General features: G+C 36.7%; 1 non-coding gene across 1 annotated transcript; it reads left to right on the forward strand.

The window, feature by feature from the left end:
• Positions 1-21138: 21138 nt before the first annotated feature.
• LOC130456602 (U6 spliceosomal RNA) lies at positions 21139-21245 on the forward strand. The gene has a single exon (XR_008915673.1). It is a non-coding gene; the product is annotated as a U6 spliceosomal RNA (small nuclear RNA).
• Positions 21246-24077: the final 2832 nt, after the last annotated feature.

The raw sequence follows: 24077 nt of genomic DNA on the forward strand, positions 1-24077 counted from the left end.
ACGTGCTGAATTGTATTGCATTGAATTAAGTTGCGGATTGTGTATCATTAACAGGAGCAGGAGAGTGTGGAGGAGGAATGTATATGGAGGGAGATATGAATTCTATTTTGGGCTTGAGTTTGAAATTTTAAAAGAAAGCGTATATTTGGAGGGGTTTTTCAGGCCTGAGAGGGAGGAATCACAGTAAATTGAGGCATAACATCAGGAAAATCTTAACAATTAAGGCTGTGATAGATACACAAGTGATAGATACCCACCTGAAGAGGTAGTGGGTTCCCCCTTTCTAGAAGTCTTCACACTAAGGCTGTATAATAACTTGTGAAAGCTTGTTTTGATGAGAATTCCTTTCTGGAATAGGTTGAACTAAAATTCAAGAGTTCTTAAACTTTTTTGAGTCATTGACCCGTTTGGACTCTCTGATAAAATTTATGGACCACTTCTCAGAATAATGTTTTAAAATACATAAAATAAAATATGTAGGATTATAAAGGAACTTAACCAATTATTCTGAAATATTTTTTAAAACCCTTACTTTTGGTCCTAGTGATAATTCTGACTGAAGGAGTTAACTGACTTGCCCAGGATCACACAGCTAGGAAGTATCTGAGACCAGATTCAAACCCAGGTCCTCTGCACTCCAGGCACTCTTAGGCACTTTACCCACTGAGACACCAAGCTGCCCCGATCAACATATTTAAAAAAAATAAGTTTACAAATGCTAAGTTATGAACTCTTGACTAGATGATCACCAAGTTTCCTTCCTACTCTTAGATTCTGTGATTCTAAGATGTCTGTGGGATATCCAGGCAGGAGATGCCTAGCAAATAACTTGATTCAGGAAAAGAGTTCAGGAGAGAAGGAGAGCCCATTCAATGGTGGGCTGAATGAGAGAATGTAAGAATGCAGAGAGAGAAGAGAAGGTACTGGATAGTCTTTAGACATGTTCCCATTAATGGGTGCAAGGAGGATGAGAAAATAGCAAAGGAGACTGTGGAGTGGTCCAAGGAAAATGTGCTCAGGAGTAGGGAGTATATAGTACTGTGGTTAAAAAAGTAAGATTGGAAACCAGAATGCAAGGGAATAAAAAGTAAATGGAGAGAAAGGATATGTGAGTAACAGGTATGACGACCTCTTCTAGGAGATGATTAGTAAAGGAAGACAAGATTTAGGAATAGAACTTGAAGGAATAGCAGGAATAAATGAAGAATTTTGAAAGATGGAGGACACATGACCATATTTGTTGATAGTAGTAAAGGGGGAAAGAATTATTCATTTCTTTTGCTTCTGTCCTCTGGGGCCAAACAAATATATCTAGCCCTTCTTCCAAAATCTCAAGTTAATATGTGTTCAAAATAGAGCTTATTAAATCTCTCCCCATATCCATCCATTCTCAAAGCTTCCCTGTTTCTGTTAATGACACCATCATCAGAGTTGGTATGTGAGAAGGAGTTAACATAAGTAAAGCTATTCAAAAGCTTATGGTGCTATAAGGTAGGAATCCTTTTGTGCCTGCTTTTTAAAAAAATTTCATTTAGTCAATTTAGAACATTATTCCTTGGCTACAAGAATCATATTCTTTGCCTCCCTCCCTCCCCTTCTCCCACCTTTCCCGTAGCCAGCACGCAATTCCACTGGGTTTTACTTGAGTCATTGATCAAGATCTATTTCCATATTATTGCAATTTGCACTAGGGTGATCATTTAGAGACTATATCCCCAATCAAATCCCCATTGACCCATGTGATCAAGCAATTGTTTTTCTTCGGCGTTTCTGCTCCCATAATTCTTTCTCTTGATGTGGATAGTGTTCTTTCTTGTAGATCACTCCGATTTGTTCTGGCTCATTGCCAGATATCTCATATTGTCTTTTTATTTAAACTGGATGTCAGGAAAGGAAAGTGTTTAGCTTCAATTCCCTCTGCTGTGTGATGCCTAAAACTAGCTATGTTTAGGGGGCAGCTGGGTAGCTCAGTGGATTGAGAGCCAGTCCTAGAGACGGGAGGTCCTAGGTTCAAATCTGGCCTCAGACACTTCCCAGCTGTGTGACCCTGGGCAAGTCACTTGACCCCCATTGCCTAGCCCTTACCACTCTTCTGCCTTGGAGCCAATACACAGTATTGACTCCAAGACGGAAGGTAAGGGTTTAAAAAAAAAAAACTAGCTATGTTTGCTCTAGTCCAGGGCACTCTATTGGTGAGAAGTAAACAAACTCCTTATTTTCCAGGGTAGACCTAGAGGTGAGTAGGAATTCAGAACTTGCCTGTCACACAACCCATTACTCCTGGCTATTCATATTTCTTTCTTTTTTGTTTTTAATATTCTTACCTTCCATCTTAGAATCAATACTGTGTTGGTTCTAAGGCAGAAGATCAGTAAGGGCTAGGCAATGAGGGTTAAGTGATTTGCCCAGAGTCACACATCTGGGTAATGTCTGAGATCACATTTGAACCCAGGACCTCTTATCTTTAACCTTGGTTCTCAATCCACTGAGCCATGTATAAATGGAGATTTTTGAACCTTTGGACTTCATCCCGCAGAAGTCCCTTAGTATTTCCCAAAATTCCCTTTAATCTCTCCTGTGCCTCCAAATTTGCATGGTCATGTTATTGTTTTATAAGTTCTGTAGCTCCTCCTTCTTCCTCTCTTCTCTCATGACCAGGCTGGGTTTAGGTAGTTCTTTTAATTTAGTTATTATTTAAAAAAACTTTTAAAATATAATAGTTATTGGATATCAATTTTAATATTTACATTATGGCTTACCACAAAGAGATAGAATTTTCAAATCTTTTAAAGATAGAATAGATAAGTTTTTTTCAGCCTTCGTTCCAGCCTGCCTGCTTTCCCGCCATCTGCTTGAGCCAGTGCTCTGCTTGCTACAGCTGCTCTTCTGCCACATCCCAATGCTATCTTTGATTTGAATCTCTACACAGTGGGTGAGATACCCCAATCCCTTTGATCACCCTCACCCCATGTGGGTTTTCCAGCCTGCCCTAACCATGTTTCAGAGTGGAAAAAAGAAACTGTGCTATTCAGCCCCACCCCTTCTAGTTTTCAAGAAGATTTTTTTAAGCTAACTCTTGGCTCCTGGTTTAGAAGACTGTTATTCAGTGTATTTTCACAGGGAGGGTAGATAGCCAAAAAAAATTTAGTGGATTTAAAGTCACAGTTTTGGGGAATAAGCCTGATTTTTTTCTCTTGACCCACCAAGGAGTACTTTTACTCTCATATGCAAATATGCTATTGTTTTCCCTCAAAGTTTTGCCTCTAGGAAGGAGATGAAAGAACAATACTTTTCCAAGCCTCCTAGCTAATCCTTTACATTATGTTTTTTTTTTTTTGAGGAAAAATGCTGTTCCAAACCACACTTCAAACTCTGAAAGAACAGTATGAATTGCTTAAGCTAACACGTACATATTAGCTCTGCTTGTTTTTTTTACTAGCAGTTTGTATTTTCACTGCATATTTCCCATTTTGTTTGCTTCTCCTCAAGAATATGCAGCAAGCTATGCTGCTTAAATTAGAGACCAAACTGAAATATTTTGACAAAGTTTTGAAAGACTTATGAAAGTCAACATGCAGAATGGAGATTCTGTCCATTGCATGTATGATGAACTTCAGAGCTCTGATAAAAGAAACCTAAATGGATGAAAACACTGGAAGAGAGAGGGGAAGGAAAATTCCCCTCCTGAATAGTGAACAAGCCTATTGGGATTGGAGTTCATTGTCTATGATATTGCTGATTGCTTTAAGATTTAAATGTTTCTGTATTAATCTAATCAATATCTTTCTGTTATACTGAATCATTTTAAGCTACTATGTTTTGCCTATATTGATCTTTAATTTGTACCTTTGCCTATGACTGTACTGAACAACATGCCATTGTATAAGCCCATGAACATATTGCCCAAACCTCATCACTAGATTCATCAAGATTACATGTTGCCCTCACAATCTTTTCTTTTATTTTGCCTTTGTTAATTGTCACATACATAGAAGATGGATGGACTCCATCAAAACTTTTTACAATTGTATACAACTTTGGAGAATATAATGACTTAAGAATTTAAATTGTAATTTTAAGGGGTCTTCAGAAATAATTTTTAGATAACTAGTGGTTTCTAAATGGAAGGTACATACATACATACATACATACATATATATATATATATATATATATAATAAAGAATGTTGTATTAAAGGTAGAGAATCAAATAGAAGTTCCTATCAAAAGTTTTCTTTTTATGTAAAAGCAGAAAGTCAAAAAGAGCTTCTGCATAACTCTTCAGTTTAATCTACTTCTACCAGAACAATCTAGATTTCTTGGTGATGTTCTAGACCTGAATAGCTTTTCCTCAACAATACAGAGGTTTGTGGGTTTTTTTATGACTCTTCTGCCAAATTTTGAAATAATGGCAGTAATAGACTTTGTAAAATATATCTTTGCCAAGGTTGAAAGATTTGCTACATCTGTAAAAAAATTGTCACAAATATCCATTAGTTCATAGGTTTTTTAAAATGTCATATAGCAACTCATGTGAATCCTATATGATAGTGATTTTGTTTGCTATTATCATTAACTGAGCTATTATAATTTTGTGAATTTTGGTACTTTCTTTAAATGTGCATTATTTACAATATTACTGTTTTATTGTGAAAAATCATTTGCACTCACATAGTGGTTCATGGCCAAGTTAAAAAGTAAATAAATCTCATTTTTTGGTGAGAAACCTTTGTATTCTACCTTTTCTTGGCTGACACAGTGTGTCACTGATTATAAGCTATATATTTTTATTTTTAAAGCATTTTAAAATTATTTTTAATATAGTATTTGAGTACTTTGAAGTACTTATAATCAATATTAATCTTTTTTTATTTTGCAGTAATATACTTTTAAAATACATTTGTTCTAATATTAATGCATACTCCCCAAAAGCTTTAGACTATAGAATAATGCCATTGTTTGTTTAAAAAATTATGGGACCTTGCTTAATAATTTTGTCTGATTCTAAGAGAAGGGAATATAAAAAGAGCCACTGCACAGTGCCAAAGAAGCACAGAGCTAACCTACACAGTGCCAAAAGAGCACAAAGGTCAATGAGACCAGATGCCAGTAGGATTGATCTAATTTTGAGCTAAGACAAGAAGATTTGAACTTGTTTGGGGTTCAAGGTTGCAGTTATTTTGACATATATCAGAAGCAGGACTTCCTCTGAACCCTATCAAGCATCTCACTTGCATAATTTTTCTAATATGAAAAGTTTAAATTCTTTTGAGAGTAATTTTAGTTTAAGGAACATGCTACCTCTCCAAATCCAGAAAGTGAACTGTTTGGAGAAGACACTATGAAGATGCCTCCACAGACCACACACTGCACTAGAAGATCCAGAGTGAACTTTGGGATGTGGCGATTTGAACTGTGTGGGATTGAATGCATTTGTTTTGTATGTATACTCTTATGCTGAAGGAGCCCACCCCCAACTGGCTTTTTGTCAATGCACCTAACAATCATTGGGTTTGTTCTTTTTTCTTTTATCCCCAAATTATTGTAATTTAAAAGCTGGTTATGTTTACAAGATCCATTGAAGAGACTAGGCTTCCCAGGATCTCAGGGGGGAATGTATAATTGAAAATCTGTTACCCTAAAAAAGAACTAAATGGAACTACAGGAAATGTAGGGGTTTTTTTAGGGTAACAGATTTTCAATTATACACACTTTGTCTCCATCCTGGCTCCAGTTTGCTGCTGAAATCTGGTCCCTTTTCTGTCTTTCATAGTGTGGCAAATATTCTGTAGTCCTGGCTACTGATTGGGTAAGTGCATAATTGCTTAAATAATTTTCATTGGGCCCTGATTCAAGGGCTTGTTATTAGTTTATTTTTCCTTTAATTAGATTTTTTTAGACATAAGGCTTTGATGTTTTATATTTCATCCACAAGCCATTTTTCTCTTTTTTGATTTTTTGATGGTTTTGATTTTCTTTTGCCAATTGATTCATATACCTCTGTAAAAATGGAGACTTGAATTCAGGACTCCATTTCCCAGGAGTCCTTCTTCTGCTTCTTTGCTTCCTTGCTGACTTCTCAGAATGCTTTGTAATAGCACTGAATTCTCACCTGGGTGAGATTACAAATTATTATTTAAAGGAATTCTCTACCTACTGAGGTTTTTTCCTGTTGCCACTTCCAAGCAGACTTGTCTCTTTCATAATGTAGGTGAGGTTGTCTAGGCCTCTCTGGGCCTAGACACGTGCTTTCTTATTCTGTGTTTTCTTTAATCCTTAACCTTTAATAAACCTCATAAAAATATAATACTCCTTGCAGAGAGAAACTAATTTCTACCTGCCTCAGTTTCCCCCCCAAATTTTAACTCTTACACCTCATAACTCAACCATGCAATCCTGAGAGATCCCTGGGTGTGTTATCCTCCTCAGGGGGAGTCCTATGTCATTGTTTGAATTTTGATTTGAATTTGAGCAATTTTAGGATAATAAACAAGAGACTACTTCCTAGAATCCAGAAGGTGCTGTGAAGATGCCTATAGAGACAACACACTGCACCAGAAGATCCAGAGTGAACTTTGGGATGTGAATTTGAACTATGGGGGGGTTTGAAAGCATTTGTTTTTAACATATACTCTTATGTCAAAGGGGACTGCTCCCTAATTGGCTTTTTGCCACTGTACCAATTATTGTTTTTTTTCTTTTTCTCTTTTCCTTTTATCCACAAATTATTGCACTTTTTAAGTTGTAAGTTTTTACAATCCATTGGGGAGCCTGGTCTCCCTAAGGGTCACAGGGGGTTTGTTTAAATGCAGATTTTGAACCTTTGGGCTTCATCCCCCAGAAGTCCCTTAGTATTTCCCAAATTTCCCTTTAATTTCTCCTGAGTCTTCACATTTGCTTGGTCATATTATTGTTTTATAAATTCTGTAGCTCCTCTCTTTCTCTCTGCTCTCATGACTAGGCTGGGTTTAGGTAGTTCTTTTACTTTAGTTATTATTAATAAAACTTTTAAAATACAATACTTAGTAATTGGATATTAATTTTAATCTTTATAGCCACTAGATGCCACCCCCCCTCCGCAATCCTTATTTCTTGTGGCTTTGTGGCTGACACTTCATAGTAAGAATTATTACAGAACTGTTGGTGGGATTCATTAAATATGCCAGTTTAAGCATAATTGAATAATTAGAACTATCTGGTTTAAGAGGAATCAATGGATAATACACAGAAAGATTCACTTGGGCTTCCTGTTAGGGAAAATATTCCACCTAGAACTGAATGGGCTGCCTTGGGAGGTAGTGGATTGCTTTTCCCTTGAGATCTTAAAGCAGAGACTGGACAACCAGTTATTGAAGATTGGGGGTGGTGGCGGGAATGTGGTTCTTGTTAAGTAGTAAATTGGATTAAATGGACTATGAAGTCTCTTGAAATTCTGTGGTTCCCCTTTCCCCTCCCCATGTGATTTTTATTATTATTAATTTTAGCTCTTACTTTCCTTCTTAGAGTCAATACTCCTTATTGGTTCCAAGGCAAGGGAGCAGTAAGGGCTAGGCAATCATTGATTTACCCAGGATCACACAGTGAGGAAGTACCTGAGGCCAGATTTGAGCCCAGGACCTTCCATCTCTAGACATGGCTCTCTATCCACTGAGCAACCTAGCTGCCCCTCAGTGGCTTCTTTTTTAAAAAAAAATTCTTGTAATGTATTTTCAGAATCAATAAAGTGAAAGTAAATTTGAAGGGAATGTAAGGAAATAAAAGTTGCATTTAGATCTATGTTCTCGACTTCTCACCTTCCCCTTGATTCCAGAATCTCTTAGCTATGTATGAGAGATTGAGCTGACCTGTTTCTTGGAAACAAAACCTGCTGTGCTTGTTATTCTCCTCTTCAGGTAAACAAGATTTTATACCAGTTCAGCTTGTTGTATCATATATACCCTAAGGGAGTGGGGGTGGGAGAAGGGGGAAGCCTGGAATGTCTTTTTTTTTCTGCCTTTTTTTTTTTACTAGTGATGGTAGTCCAGACAACAGCCTTAGATCTTTCCAAGAGGATTTTTCCAGATTCCAAAGCTAGAGAGCCACCCTGGAGACCCCATTACCTGGGAAACGTTCTGTTTGTAAAGATGAAGGAACATGCCTATGTTGGATTTTCGGTATTTTCTGCTTTATTGCTTTGGTGTTTCAGCATTTAAGAATGCCAGGAATGTATTTAATTCAATGTTTTAGAAAAGAGATTTGCTCTGAAAGTTAATGGCAGAAATGGCAACTGACCTCAAGCAAAAAGGGGAAGAGGTTACATAAAAAAAAAATTAAGTCAATTCTAATTTTTCAGGAAAAGCATTCACACCCAATATCACACATAATTCAATAGTTATACATTATCTGTTATTCTGGACAACTCTGCCCTCCCTCATTCCTATACCCTTCTTTATTTTGTTAGGACTTCAATTCTAAATCATTCATTGTTGATTATTTGACATGGAGAGAAGAATACCATTAGTGGCTAGTATGTCTCTCTATGGGACAAACTTCCCTGCTGGCAATCCATTTTCCAGTCTTTCCACATGATTAGCTAAGCTTCTCACTGTTGAATACAAAGAACAGGCAAACAGAGTTTCCTTCACAATTCTGATGAGTTGTAGCAGACACTGGTAGTCGGAGTTAATAGAGTTAAATCCAATTCTGCTTCAGATTCCAAGGTTCAGGTTTGGGTAGTTTGTGCAGTGAGTCAGATGCATTTAGTTCTGGCCTGAAGACCTAAGAGATGGTCAACAAATACAGAATGAATGAAATGAGCCAAGAGAAGAAATTGAAGGCTTCTTTGATACCCTTCCATTGCAAACTTAGGAAATGATGACATTGTCATGTTATTCCTGAGAGAAACAACCGGTCTTTCCAGTCTTTTCATTTCCAGAAATAGTGTTTTGCACCTTTGTAGATATTATACATCATGCTTGGTTCTGGCTTTAAGGTTGCAGATCTTGACGTTCATTTGAAGCTGGTTGGTAATCACCTTACACTACTGGAGAAGAAGGAAAATAAGCACATCACAACTTTTCCCATTGTGATTTTCACATATTACTGGTCAGCATAAGACATTAAATGGAGAATTTGGGGGGAGATTTACATAAGCCACAGATGGCACATAAAAGGCAGTAAATGACGCAGAAAAACCTTAGAAACTCAGAAATGCAAAAAATAGAGGTCAAGAGGCAGCCTGGAAATCTCTTGAAACTGTGAAGAAACTGATTGAAGAAAAAGACTACAGGCTGGAACAGACATTCACAGCTGACAAAACCTTGGAAAAGGTTTTACCTCAGAAAAAATGCCTCAGAGGGCATGCACCAGCCAAGAAGAGAAAGGGAGTCCTAGGTTTTAAAGCTGCGTGGGATACGGTAGATACTGTAAATAGAAGAAACTTCTTTCTCTGGTACATTTTCCAGATCACGGTGCTCCTAACCCTCTCTATGTAGAAGGGATCCCTTTCTTTTAAAACAGTAGCTATAAGGTAACACTTAAAGGTGTAATGGTAAATGTTTAACAACCAGATTCTCTGGAGGATAAATGTATGCACATACTTTAAAGTTTAATCTGAATTATTAATAGTTCGTATTTTCTTAATTCTCAAGTCAAGGTAATCAACAAAACAATAAATCAAGACCTGCTGATTTCTGATGTGTAAAATGAAAGTTTAGCAATGGGCTCTATCAGGCTGGTTAAAACTAGTTCCAGCACACATCTAATGACATTTGTTATTTTTCTCTTCCTCTCCCTACTTTTTTCATTCAACTTTGGAAGATGGTAGATCTCCCCAGAGCTCAGTTTATAGACACCTGTATTTAGAACACTACATTCTGCAAGTAGAAATGTGATAATGATTGACCAGGTGATAGAATTTTAATTTTGATAGTGTAGAAACATTGTATGATTCAATTCACTGGAAACAGAGACAATTATCTGATACAGGAGGGGCTTCTAGTCTTCTGGTTCAGGAAGTTATCTATGAACTATCCAATTTAAATTATTCTTGTTAATTTATGTTCAGTGACATTGCTGTAAATTTTATGCTTCCAAGCAAAGATTTCTGAAAGGGTTGACTTACCTCTGGTCAGCTGTCCCCTTCACTCCTCCTCCAAATATTTTCTTTATGTTTCAGCTTAAATGAAATTTATATGGGAAGAAAAAGCCAAGAGATGGCTTGCTATTAGGAGCTCTTTCCCTTCTCTGATTCTCGCTCATTTTATTGTGAAAAGACCTTAAGCACTGTAGTCAGAAAACCTGGGTCATCTCTTCTGACAGAGGGTCAGAATACTATATATAGTATTATAAATATTAGTACATAAAATAGCATAATAGACATTCTTTTTTGGACATGACCAATGCCAGGATTTTTCTTTTGCTTAACCCCATATACAGTGATCCCTCACTTATTGTGGGAGTTACATTCCAGAGGACCACCCCCTCCATGATTGGTGAAAATCTGAGTAGTGATGTTATATTTGTTTTATTTATATGTGTGTGTGTGTGTGTGTGTGTGTGTGTGTGTGTATAAAGACTTTATAAACCCTTCCCAGTCTCTTATAAACTTTAAAAAACTCTTTAACTCTTATTATCCTACAGTCACTGAACCTATCAGCACCCACGATACAGAACACAGCACTGTTATTGGTCACCTTTCATTCCAATAAGTGTAACTCCACAATAAAAAATTAGATTTTTTGAAAGTGAAGCTGCGATAAGTGAACCATGATATAGTGACCAACTGTATTGTTACAAGGATTCTTAATTTTCTTTTTTCTTTTTTCAGTAGGATGAAGTAGGAGGGAAAGAAAATGACCATACCTATTCCCAGATATGGGAAACTGGGAAGCATCAAAAAATTCCAAACCACCAGAATTAACTTTGAAAACAGCAGTTTGGAAAAGCCTGAAGCTTGATATAGAATTCTTGCTTCTCCTCTGGGAAACAAAGCCCAACATTAACCTAAAGTTCCAAATCAAGAAATAGAGTGGAAAAATGAGCAAACAACAACAAAAAGGAACTTGACCATAAAAATGACCTGTGGTGACAGGAAAGGTCAAGACACAAACTGAGAAGAAGACAATAAAGTTGAAAGAGTGATGAGCAAAACCTTAAAGAAAAATGTGAATTGGATACAAGCCCAACAAGAATTCTAAGAGGACCTAAAATGATTTTCAAAATCAAGTAAGAGAGATAGAAGAAAAATGACGTAAAGAAATTAAAGCAAAAGAAAAAAATTATGAAAAGACAATTAACAATTTAGTAAAAGAGGCACAAAAATACTGAAGAAAATAATATCTTAATAAACAGAATTTGGGGGCAGCTGGGTAGCTCAGTGGATTGAAAGCCAGGCTTAGAGATGAGAGGTCCTAGGTTCAAATCAAATGGCCTCAGACATTTCCCAGCTGTGTGACCCTGGGCAAGTCACTTAACCCCCATTGCCCAGCCCTTACCACTCTTCTGCCTTGGAAACAATACAAAGTATTGATTCCAAAATGGAAGGTAAGGGTTTAAAACAAACAAACAGAACTGACCAAATTTTTTAAAAAGATATGAAAAATTACCAATGAAAATAACTTCTTAAAAAACAGAATTGGAGAAATAGAAAAGATTCAAAAAAACTCAAGAAAGGAAATAATTCCTTAAAATTAAGAATTAGAAAATTGGAAGCTAATGACTCCACAAGACATCAAGAGACAATAAAACAAATCAAAAGAATGAAAAAATAGAATAAAACATGAGATATTTCATCAGAAAACCAACTGACTTAGAAAATAGAACCACAAGAAATAACTTCAGAATTATTGGACTACCTGAAGGCATGATCAGAAAAACGTCTAGCCATCACAGTTCAAAAATTTGTAAAAGAAAACTGCCTTAATATCCTACAGCCATAGGATAAAATAGGAATGGAAAGAATCTGCCAATCACCACCTGAAGGATCCCAAAATGAAAACTTCCAAGAATATTATAGATAAATTCCAGAGCAAACAGGTCAAAGATAAAATATTTCTAGTAGCAAGAAAGAAACCAAAAATCAAGATTGTGTTCATGGTCAGGATCACACAAGATTTAACAACTATCACATGAAAGAGGCAGATGATTTGGAATATAATATTCTGGAAAGTTAGAGAGCTGGGATTTCAACCCAGAATAAAAAACAAAACTGAGAATAATCCTCCAAGAGAAGAAAACAGATATTTAATGAAATAGAAGACTTTCAAGCATTTCTGATGAAAAGACCAGAGCTGAATGGAAAATCTAACTTTCAAAAAAGCAAAAAAGAATTTAGGGTCTCTTCCATAAAAAAGATAGAAGTATTAGAGACTTAGAGTGATAAACTGAGATATGAACAGAGAGAGACAGAGACAGAGTAAATAGATGAATGGAAGGACAGATAGATGGATGTATGGATAGATATATAGATCAAAAGATGAAGATAGGAGACATGGATAATAGATTGATAGGTAAAGACAGATGATAGATTAAGAAAGCATTTATTAAGTGCTTACTAATATGCCAGGTAAAATACTAAACACCAGGAATAAAAATACAAGAACCAAAGATAGTCTTTGTCTTCAAGAAGCTTATATTTTAATAGGGGAAGGCTACATAGAAGGGGAGCTAAAAAGCAAGTAAGAAGAGAAGGTATAGAATTAATCCAGGTAGTCAAAGGCTGAACTAGGGTTGAAGTAAGCAGGGCTGTTGTACTTCCTCCAATGAAGGCTCTAGGGAGGACTTCCTTGGTGATAAGAAAACACATCTTCCTCCCTGAAGGAAGAGGACACAGCAATGGAGGCAGTGCTAGCATGAGAAGGTGTGTGAAGTAAATTATTTAGGGGTGTAAAGGGTGAAATTATGGCTGAAACTGAATGTATAATTAATTTAAGTAGACAAAGGTTTAATTTATAAAAATCCTAATGAAAAACCCAAATAATAAAATACCCAAGTCAGCTGCCAAATTTTATGGTGATTTAATTGATATAGTAGCGAAGATTAAGAAGAAGGAAGAAGAAGAAAGAGTAGGTTTTTTCTCTCCCTTTTCTCTCCCCCCCCCACCTGATTAATATCTGGTGGAGAGATCAGGAGATAAGGGAGTAAGGGTTTGGAGTATGAAGGAGGAAGGGATCAGCCTGACCTCCAAAGGGGCTCAGCTAAGATGCCCGAACCTGAAATCAACTCCATGTCAAAACTCACCACCCAACACTCCAAGATGTTGGAATGCTTAGCACGCTGCCAGCCAGAGTCGTCTCTCCAGGGAAAGAGAAAGAGAGCAGGAACTGATGTGCCTTATATGGAAGTTTTTACATCACTTTTCTGTGTCTCATCTGTACCAATGAGGACTTAGCTTGACTTTGGACAGCCCAGAGGTCTGTCCTTTTTTTGCACATGTCTGTTGAAGGCTATCTCCTCAGATAATTAAATCTTGAGTTTGATGCAGACCTTCAAAATCTTGTTAAACTGAGTAGGTTGGAGAATGTAGAGTTTCCAAGACCTGATTCTGTTATTCCAACTATCTCCATTGTTAGTGATCAGGAAATAGCTAAATCACATCTTCTAAAGGATGGTCTGATTAGGGTAGAATAGTTTTAAATTCACATTATTTCCCCCCTGAGGCCCGAGGAAGACTAGTTTCTCCGATGGGTCTTGTAAACATACCAGCTATGAAATTACAATAGTTTGAGATAAGGGGAAAATAGGAGAGATAGATAGATAGAGACAACAAAACCAATGTTTTGCTGGGTGCATGGACAAAAGCCAATTAGGGGGCAGTCCCCTTTGGCATAAGAGTGTACATTCAAAATAAATGTTCAATCATCTTTCAGTTCAATCAACCACACCCCAAGGTTCATTCTTGATCTTGATCTTGATGTAATGTAGGTTTTCTGGCATCTTTCTGCAACAGTTCATTCTCTGGATTTAGGAGTTAGCAAGCTTCTTTCTTGAAGATCTTTCTCGAACAAAAAGATGTCAAAATCTTGGATTTTTATTAAAATACAGGGGACTTGGATCCTGATCACCCTAGTGGTGGGGCATGGGAGTCACATCTGAGAGGCTGATGCTGGTATCCCCTGGTGTTCCCTGATGTCTCTGTGCCAGAGTCAGTGTAATGTCACCATGGAGGGAGGAGCTAGAGTTTTTAAAAAGTGAGCTCAGGAAGAAAAGCGGCCTTTTTGCTTCTGCCTTTGAATGGTTTCTTGGGTTTAGCTCTCTCTTCACTTTCTTATCTGATTTGGCCATTTCTGGCAAGCATCAGTTTCAGCCATCCAGCTAAATGGAGAATTAGATCTGCTGAGATTCTCTCTCTCTCTCTCTCTCTCTCTCTCTCTCTCTCTCTCTCTCTCTCTCTCTCTCTGTCTCTCTCTCTCCTTTCAATCTCCCTCTCCTTAATAATAAATGCTTATTAATCTGGCAATAAGCCTCTGGATTTAATTTTTTGTTATAATAGAAGGTCAGGATGGAGGTGGAGAAGTAGTTGGGGGTGTCATGGGCTTAGCAAGGTTCATAGTGACCCTAGCAACAGAATAGAGCTTTGTTGAAATGCTCCTATTACACAAAATCACATTTTAGTTTGTATATGATGTTCTTGTCTTATCCCCACTCTGGATTATAAACATGAAGGCAGGAAATATGCCTTATTTATCTTTTATTTTTCCTACTCCATGTTCTAGCACAATGGTATTGTAACTAGATCAGAGAATCCTCAATTTAGAGATAATGGAAAGGTCTTCCAGTCAAATGTTACTTCTTGTTTTATGGAGAAAGAAACTGAGTTAAGTGACCCACTGAAGGTCCCAGAGGGAATAATAATCATAGCTGCCATTTATGTAGTGCTCATCATTTGTAAAAAACTTTATATTATCACACTGAGTCCTCGTAACAACCTTGTGAGGTAGAAAGTATAAATAGTATTATAATCATTTTACAGAAGTGGAAATTGAGGCTTAGAGAGATTAATTGATTTGTCCATGGCCATGAAATTAGTGTTAGGGGGAGGATTTGAATCAAGGTCTTTCCTGAGGATAAGTCAAAAACTCATTCTTCTATATTGTTGAGTATAGAGCTAGGATTAAAACTTAGGTCCTCAGACTTCAAATACAACAGTAGCCACCACACCATACTGTAGGTATTCACCAAGCATTTGTCAAGTGAATTATCAATTAATAAATTAAGAAGTACACTGTTTTTATCTGATTTCAGTTCTTTGGGATATCAAATATTATGATTCCCCATTCTGACAAATAGGTGGTTCAATGGATAGGGCTCTGGGTCTGGAGTCAAGAAAACTCATCTTCCTGGGTTCAAATCTAGTCTTAGACACTTGCTAGATGTGTGACCTCAGGCAAGTCTCTAAACTGCCTCAGTTCTTCATCTGTAAAATGAGTTGGAGAAATAAATGACAAAGCACTCTAGTATCTTTGGCAAGAAAACTCCAAATGGGGTCAGGAAGAGTCTGTGATGATTAAACTATAATCCCCTGATTGTAACAATGAAGGTACTTAGCTCTTCCTTTATTGGGAAGATTGAATTGTAATCCACAATCTATTTTTAGATTTTAATCCCCAAAAGGTAATAACTCAGTATTTTAAGGAGATCTACCCATTTTAACTAAAAAAAAGTGTTAAGTAACTACAAAAGGTGAACTCATCAAAAAAGATGTTAAGTAACCCAAAAGATATAACCAAAGGAGGTGTGAACTAAAGAGTGGGCAGTCCTGGAGAAAAGTGTCTGCTGTGATTAATAGATGTGAAATTTAGGGGAAGTGACACAAGAGAGAAAGATCTTTAAAAAGAGGAGCAGAGGCCAGAAGAGGAAATTTGATATTCGATGTGAGAGTTGAGTTGGATGGAGTATTCTCTGACTCAAGGTTGGACTGGAGGAACTGGACCCCTGGAAGAACTCATGCAGGAGACCACAGACTGCATTTCCTTTTTAATGGTCACCATTGGTGAGTGAAAGGCTGACTTAGTGACCCTGCCTTTCTGGAGGCATGAAGCCTCCAAGAAAAGCCCATCCTCTTGAGACTCTTTTCTCCTGACTGGGGCTTAGAATTTCTAACTGGTATCAGTGAAAGCCAGAGCGCTCGCTCTATCTATCTATCATCTATCTATCTATCTATCTATCTATCTATCTATCTATCTATCTATCTATCTATCTATCTATCTATCTATCTCTTTCTCCCCTTTTCTCTCTTCCTTAATATCTTCCCTCTATTGTAAATAAACTACCATAAATTCCATTTACTTTAGTAATTCATTTTGGGATTTAGAAATTAAATCACTGGCAACCACCTATATAAATATTCAGAGTCCAACCACAATTAATTTTAACAAGTTAGACACACCTGAAACAACTAAATAACAACACTTCTTATAAATGGGGAAACTTAAGTTGTGACTTTTTAATTAACTGATATCTAAGAACAAACAGCTAGATAATAATAATAATGTATATGTTTATTATCCTTTGCAAAATACTTTGAATATGCTACCTTATTTCATCCCACAATAATCTAAGGTAGGTGCTATTACTATTCCTATTTTAAAGATAAGGAAATTGGGTCTGTAAGAGCTCTGGGCCACGGGACTAATAAACATTCAAGGTAGAATTTGAACTTAGATTTTTGACTGCAGGTCCAGGATTCCATCCACTATCTACTTCTAGGTAGTAGCAGATTTAAGATTAGGGCCCTGTTCTGCTGACTCTTATTCTACCACAGACACACTGTAAATACAATAAATGTTTCTTGATCATGATAATGACATGGCAGCATGTTCTTTATTTGTCTGAAAAAAGTCCCATGATTGCTCATGTCTTATGACACAAATGTCCCGGTCATCGACATTTTTCTTTTTTTTTTCTTTTAACACAGAAAAGAAATTGAAGCTTGGATTAGCCAAATTCTACTATAGACTTGCCTTTGCATATTAGCAATGTGTGATTATTTCTTTATGCTAAATAAAAATCTTTCTTGTGAGCTCTTTGAGCTTAGGGTCTGTTTTTATATTTTTCAAATATTCCCAGCACTTAGCACAGCAACTGGCACATAGCAAGAGTTTCATAAATAAATATTTGTTGACTGGATGACCATTTAGATAGTTGTGATTCTAAGGCAGAAGTATATGGTGGCCTCCATGGACAGGTGGCTGGATGGAAGCCTACTTCCTGACTGCATAGATAACTTTGAGGAAGGCAGGATGTCTTTTCCTAGCAAATATGAGGAAGATTGAGGTTTTTTTTGGGGGGAGGTGCATAATTTTGCAAGGCACTGAGATCAGTATGTTTTAAGATTGAGAGATGATTGATGATGAAAAATAGAGAAAATGCACTGAAATCGATATATGTTCATTATTTAGTAATTTTCAGTTGGGTCTGGTGCTTTGTGACTCCATTTAAGGTTTTCTTGGCATACATAAGGTTTGCCATTTCCTTCTAGAGTTTATTTTACATATTTATAGCCGCACATTTTGTGGTGGCTAAAAACTGGAAAACGAGGGGCTGCCCTTCAATTGGGGAATGGCAGAACAAATTGTGGTATCTGATGGTGATAGAATACTATTGTGCTGAAAGGAATAATGAACTGGAGGAATTCCATGTGAACTAGAACAACCTCCAGGAAGTGATGCAGAGTGAGAGGAGCAGAACCAGGAGAACATTATACACAGAGACTGATACACTGTGGTACAATCAAATGTAACGGACTTCTCTAGTAGTAGCAATGCAATGAGCCAGAACAAATCGGAGTGATCTACGAGAAAGAACACTATCCACATCCAGAGAAAGAATTATGGGAGTAGAAACACCGAAGAAAAACAACTGCTTTATCACATGGGTCAATGGGGATCTGATTGGGGATATAGTCTCTAAATGATCACCCTAGTGCAAATTTCAATAATATGGAAATAGGTCTTGATCAATGACTCAAGTAAAACCCAGTGGAATTGAGTGTCAGCTATGGGGTGGGGGGAGTAGGGGAGAGAAAGAACAGGAATCCTGTAAGCATGGGAAAATATTTTAAATTAATTAATTAAATATAATTTTTCAATTAAAAAATTAAAAAAATAGAGTTCATTTTACAGAGGAGGAACTGAGGCAAAGTGACTTACTCGGGATCACACAGCTGATAAGTGTCTGAGGCTACATTTGAACTAAGTAAGATGAGTCTTCCTGACTCCAGGCTTGGCACTCTATCCACTGTGCCACCCAGCTGCCCTAAATGAATGTTAGAGAATGTGATTGGTGTGTTGATAGCTATTGAGTATCATGGAAATGGTTCTTCTATTTGTATACGTTAATTTGAAGGAAACTGATGTGGTGATATACTTTCTTTTTTTACATTAAATTTTTTTTTTAATTATCAAGCATTTGTTTTTTCCTCCCCCTGCTCCACCACTGGGAGAAATGTGTGTGTGTGTGTGTGTGTGTGTGTGTGTGTGTGTGTGTGTCTATGTCTCTCTCTATATATGTTTCTTATAACAAACAAACATAGTGATGCAAAACAAATTCCTCCATTGGCCATGTCCGTATACAAGTGTCTCCTTCTGCATATTAGTCCATCACCTCTTTACCATGAGGACATCTTTATCATGAGGCTTTATCTGATCATCATCTTTATCATTTGTCCTCTGAAATAATAACTGATCACTGTGTTGATTAAAGTTAAGTCTTAGAATTGTTCATTTTTACAATATTGATGTAGAGTATAAATTATTCTCCTGGGAGGAGCTGGGTTGCTCAGTGGATGGAGAGCCAGGTCTGGAGTTGGGAGGTGCTGGTTTAAATCTGACCTCAGACACTTCCTAGCTGTGTGATCCTGGCAAGTCACTTAACCCCCATTGCCTAGCCCTTACCACTCTTCTGCCTTGAAAGTGATACTTAGATTTGGTTCTAATACAGAAGGTAAGGGTTTTAAAATAAATCTTACTCTATTGCTTCTGCCCACTTTCTTCTGCATCAGTTTTGATACAAATTTTCTCAGGTTTCTCTGAAATAGCCTCTTTTAAAATTCTTTACAAAACAATAGTTTCAACATACTCATATATCATAATTTGTATAGTTATTCCTAAACCGATGGGTCTTTCCTTAGTTTCTAGTTTCTAGTTTTTTATTATAATAAAAAAAAAAGCTGTATAAAGATCGGACATAATCTGAATAGTGGTATCATTGGGCCCAAGGACAGATACAATTCAGTAACTTTTGGGCCATGGTTCCAAATTGCTTTCCAGAATGGCAGGATCAGCTCATAGCTCCACCAAGAGTTTATCAATATGCCTATTTTCCTGAAGGCTCTTTAATATGGATATTTTCTTTGCTAAATTGATGAGTGTAAGGTAGAACCTCAGAGTTGTTTTAATTTACATTTTTCTTATTATTAGCAATTTAGAACATTTAAAAAATATGACTAGTGATGGCTTACATTTTTTCCCTTGAGAATTTCCTGCTTATCTCCTTTGACTGTGGAATATCTCTATTGCATATAAATTTGCATTAGCTCCTTTGATCCTTCTGATAAAAGTCTTCTTTCAGAAATAAGACTTTTATCAAAGACACTCTCTACAAAGGTTTTCCCTACTGAACTGTGTCCCTTCTAATTTTAGCCCTATTGGATTTGTTTGATCAAAATTGTATACTTCGTCTTCTGTGTAATTTTCTTTATCTTTTGTTTGGTCATGAACTCTTTCCCAATCAGTAAATTGGAAAGGTAGTTTCTTTCATATTACTTTAAGTGTTTACAGTGTGACCTCTTATATCTAAATCTTTTTTTTTGAAAATTTTATTTAGTCAATTTAGAACATTATTCCTTGGTTATATAAACCTCAAAATTTCTCAGACTTATGAATGTTAGGGGTTTCCCCCATTGGGGAATCTTCTACTTAAAAAAATTCCCTAGCAGATGGTGAGAACTCTACTTGAGTGTGGGGGCTCCTAGCTATGGGAGTGTCCCTGCTCCACCCTACTTAAGACTGCTTTAGGACAGAAAACGGCTTGCTAAACAATGAAAGTACTTTGATCCATGCTTATGGAAGGGACAGGAAGTTCTTTGAGTCATGACTATTTTAGAATTGATACAATGGGATACTAAGTACCTATAAAGGTGGGGCAACTTGTAAACTACTTAACCCTAAAAGGGTGATAACTTATTCAGAGGTTTTTTCTTAATGAAATTTGTCGACACAGCAGCATTTTTTCCTGACTTACTAAAGAGATTAAAACTACTCAGCTGTGAATTCAAATTGGGTGGTCCTTTAGAAACATCTACAGTGATTGGTAGATGTAAGGACTTAGGGGAGGTGACAGAGGAAATTTTGCCCTTAAAAATAAGAGCTTGGATCTCATTCAAGAAACTCGATTTCTGATTCTCATTCTGGAGGAGAGCTCCTTGAAGAGCTCCTCTGAGGGGCTCTGTCCCTCTGGGGTAGGAGCTCTGGAGGCTCTAAAAGAGGCCCTTTGAAACAATCTCTGGCTGGAAGACTCTTTGAGGAAGGACGCTGGCCTGGTGTCACTAGTATCCTTGTTTAGTCAGACCTTGTGGTGAGTGTTAAAAAACTGACTGATTTCTCTTTTAAGACTCAGGTCTAGGCCATATTGGCTTGAGGCCCTTCATACTTATTCCTTTCTTACTCTCTCTCTCTTTTTGATTACTCATTGTATTGTTAATTAAAATCTCTATAAAACCCAATTGACTTGGGTATTTGAATAATTGGGAATATTTCCCTGGCGACCACCTTATATTTGATTTTAAAACCCAAGACACTGTAGTGAAACATATTTCTGCGGTCAAATTTACTCACCCTCTCTTATATCTATCACAATTTGTATCTTCCACCATTTTAACTCACTACAGTTTAAGACCTCAACCATTTTAAATCTCACAGTTACAAGAATCATATTCTTTCCCTCCCTTCCCTCCCTCCCCCTTCCCATAGCTGATGTACTATTCCACTGGGTATTACATGTGTCCTTGATCAAAACCTATTTCCATGTTGATGATGCTTACACTAGGATGATCATTCTAAATCTTGATATTCTTTCCTTGTTCCCCTCTCCCTTCTTCATGGTGAATCCTTGTAAGTATCTGATCAGTTGTGTGCAAAATACAGTTAAGAGTATGGATGGGTGTTCACTCCAGCAGCACATAAACTAAAATTGAAATAATACAGAGAGCATTAGCATGGCCCCTGTGCAAGGATGACATGAAAATTCATGAAGTGTTCCAGGCTTAAAAAAAAAAGGTAACTGTGTAGAAACAATGAGAATAGAACTATGTAGCCTTGTATAGGAGTATTTCCAAAGAAATATACTTTACTGAATTGGAAAGTACTAGAGATGGCTAAGTATGTCCAGAACAAAGAAATGTTTGTAGGAAGACTCAATTTATATGTGAGTGGTTTATTAAAGCAAAACAGAGTTAAAAGTATGGGATTAAGAAGAGAAATGGTTAATTCCTCAGTTGTAGCTTTAAGGAAGGGACTCAGTCTTTTTTTGTGTCTTGGACCTTTTTTTAACAGTCTGATAAGACCTATAGATCCCTTTCCAGAATCTTGCTTTTAAATGCATGAAATAAAATATACAGAACTGCAAAGGAAACAAATTATGTTTAAATACAATTATCAAAACATTTTAAAATTGAGATACCAACATCTAGCAGCAAATCTAATAACTACTAATTTCAAAGTAGTGCTGAGCATAAATTATATTTCAAGATATTGGTAACAACTGTAATATGATACCTCTATTGGTGACAAAATGACAGGTATTATTAATATGACTGTGATTTGTTGCCTCTATTCATCATTGAAGAAAACAATCAATTTCTGTTAGATGTTAATGAAAACAAAGGTGTAAATTTTTTCCCATCCAATTTCATGTCTTCTTTTCCAGCTGAAATCTATCTATGGATCTCTTGGCTACAGACCTCAAATCAAGAACTCTTGTTTTAAAATTTTTTTTCCATCTGAGGGAATGAAAAGTTTCATGATCACATATCAAGAGTGTTTCAACAGAGTTGTCTTTTGGTTTGGCTAGTGATGGCTTTAAAAAGAAATCACCACTTTCCTTAAATTCTATTAGTTGTTCATGGAAAAATAATTTAGGATAAAAATTAATTTAAAAATTCTATTAGTTGTTATATGAAAAAAGGGAATTAAGGTGAGAAGTTTCAACCTATGAACATCTAGTACCAGGATCTTTTCAGATAATTAGAATCCTGATTATTAAAATTCAAACAAACAAACAACTCTGTAACAGTTATATTATTTTCTCTACTAAAAGTATTATATTTTATGAGGTTTATTAAGATTATTAGAAATCAAGGAAATAAGAAAATACAAAATAAGAAAAGCATGTGCCTAGGGCTGAATAGCCCATTCACAGCCACTTACTCCACATCTTGGATGCCAGGTAGAGAGACGAGTGTGCTTAGAAGGGGAAGAAGAGAGTCTTGGGAGGCAGAGAGCCCTTTAAATAAAAATTGTGTTCTTGCACTCAGGTGAGAGAATAGGGAATTCTGGGAAGTACCAAGGACTTCTGGGGATTGAAGTCTGGGGTTCAAATCTCTGTTTTTACATTCTACCATTTGATCATTAAAAAGGATCATGAAAACATAATCAACTTAAAGATTACAATAATTTGAGGATAAGAGGAAAAAACCAAACCAAACCAATAATTTCTAGATACATTGACAAAAAGCCAATTAGGGGGCAGTCCCCTTTGGCATGAAAGTATACATAGAAATAAATGTTCAATCAACCACACCCAAAGTTCATTCTTGATCTTCTCATGCAGCTTGTGGTCTGGAGGCATCTTCATGGTGTCTTCTCCAAACAGTTCAGTTTCTGGATTCGGAGAGGTATCATCTTTCTTTACCTAAAATTCTTCTCAAAAGGAATTTAAAGTTTGCAATTGACAATAATAATATTTTTACAACTCAGAGGTAACATGGTTGTTCTGGAGAGAGAGAGAGCTGGCCTTGGAGGCAGAATGTCTTGGGTTCAAGAGCCACCTTGGACATATCCTGACTATTAGACTCTAAACAAGTTGTTTAACCTCTTGTTCCTTGCCTTAGGCATCTCTCTAAGACCACAAATTGCAGAGACTACTACTAATCTATACTGGGGGAGAGAACTTCCCTCATCAGTAATTCCCAAGGCTAATAAATACAAATCTGGTCCCTTCACCCCCTAAGAAAGATTTCTACCTCGTTTCCTGTTTGTTTTTTGTGCTTTGGGATTCCTAGAATCTGAGTTATTGTTATATCATAGTATGATTTACGAATATATATGAGACACACAGTATTGCCAAGATTTAATTGAATGAGCAAACTGTGGTTGCTAGGTGTGGATCAGTCCAAAGTTATATATTTCAACTAAATGAAGTGGAATCTCTGAAGTGAGAGAAGTTACCTGAATATTTTGTTTCAGGTGTCTGTGCTTGGCTAAATGTGCTATGTTCTTGCCTTACAGCTCATGAATAAGCTGAGGGTGTGTGCTCTCAGAGACCCAAAGCTTAGTAGAATAATTCCTGACTAAGATTGTTGAGAAGCACAGTGTGTTCTATAAACCTAAGTTTATGGACTTGGTGAGAGCTATAAGCCAGGCAGAATTGACTCTCAGGATTTTCATCCTGTAGAAGATTAAAGTTCAGAGCAGTAACTAGGGTGGGGTGACTAGGGCACTATTCTAGCACCAAAATTCAGAGTAGTCAGTCAGTCAGTGAACATTTATTAAATGCTTCTTATGTTCCAGGGACTGAGCTAAGTGTTGAGGATATATATGAGAGCAAAAACACCCTTGCCCTGTAAGCTTATAATATAATGGGGAAAACAATATTCTAAAGGAAGCTGAAGAAGATGGGGGAAGGATAGGTACTGGTCTTAGGGCACAATGGATGGGCATGAAGAAGCCCAAGGGAGAGAATCCATGTGGGAAATGAAGAGATGGCCGTCTTTGACCTCCTTCTTAAAAGGAAGTTTAGAGTTCATGGTTCTGTCCTCTACTGATAAGGTATGAGTTCCAAGGAGAATGATCTTGTAGGATGATGACATTTCCCAATGATGA

The sequence above is a fragment of the Monodelphis domestica genome, chromosome 1, assembly GCF_027887165.1.
Source record: "Monodelphis domestica isolate mMonDom1 chromosome 1, mMonDom1.pri, whole genome shotgun sequence".
Lineage (NCBI taxonomy): Eukaryota > Metazoa > Chordata > Mammalia > Didelphimorphia > Didelphidae > Monodelphis > Monodelphis domestica.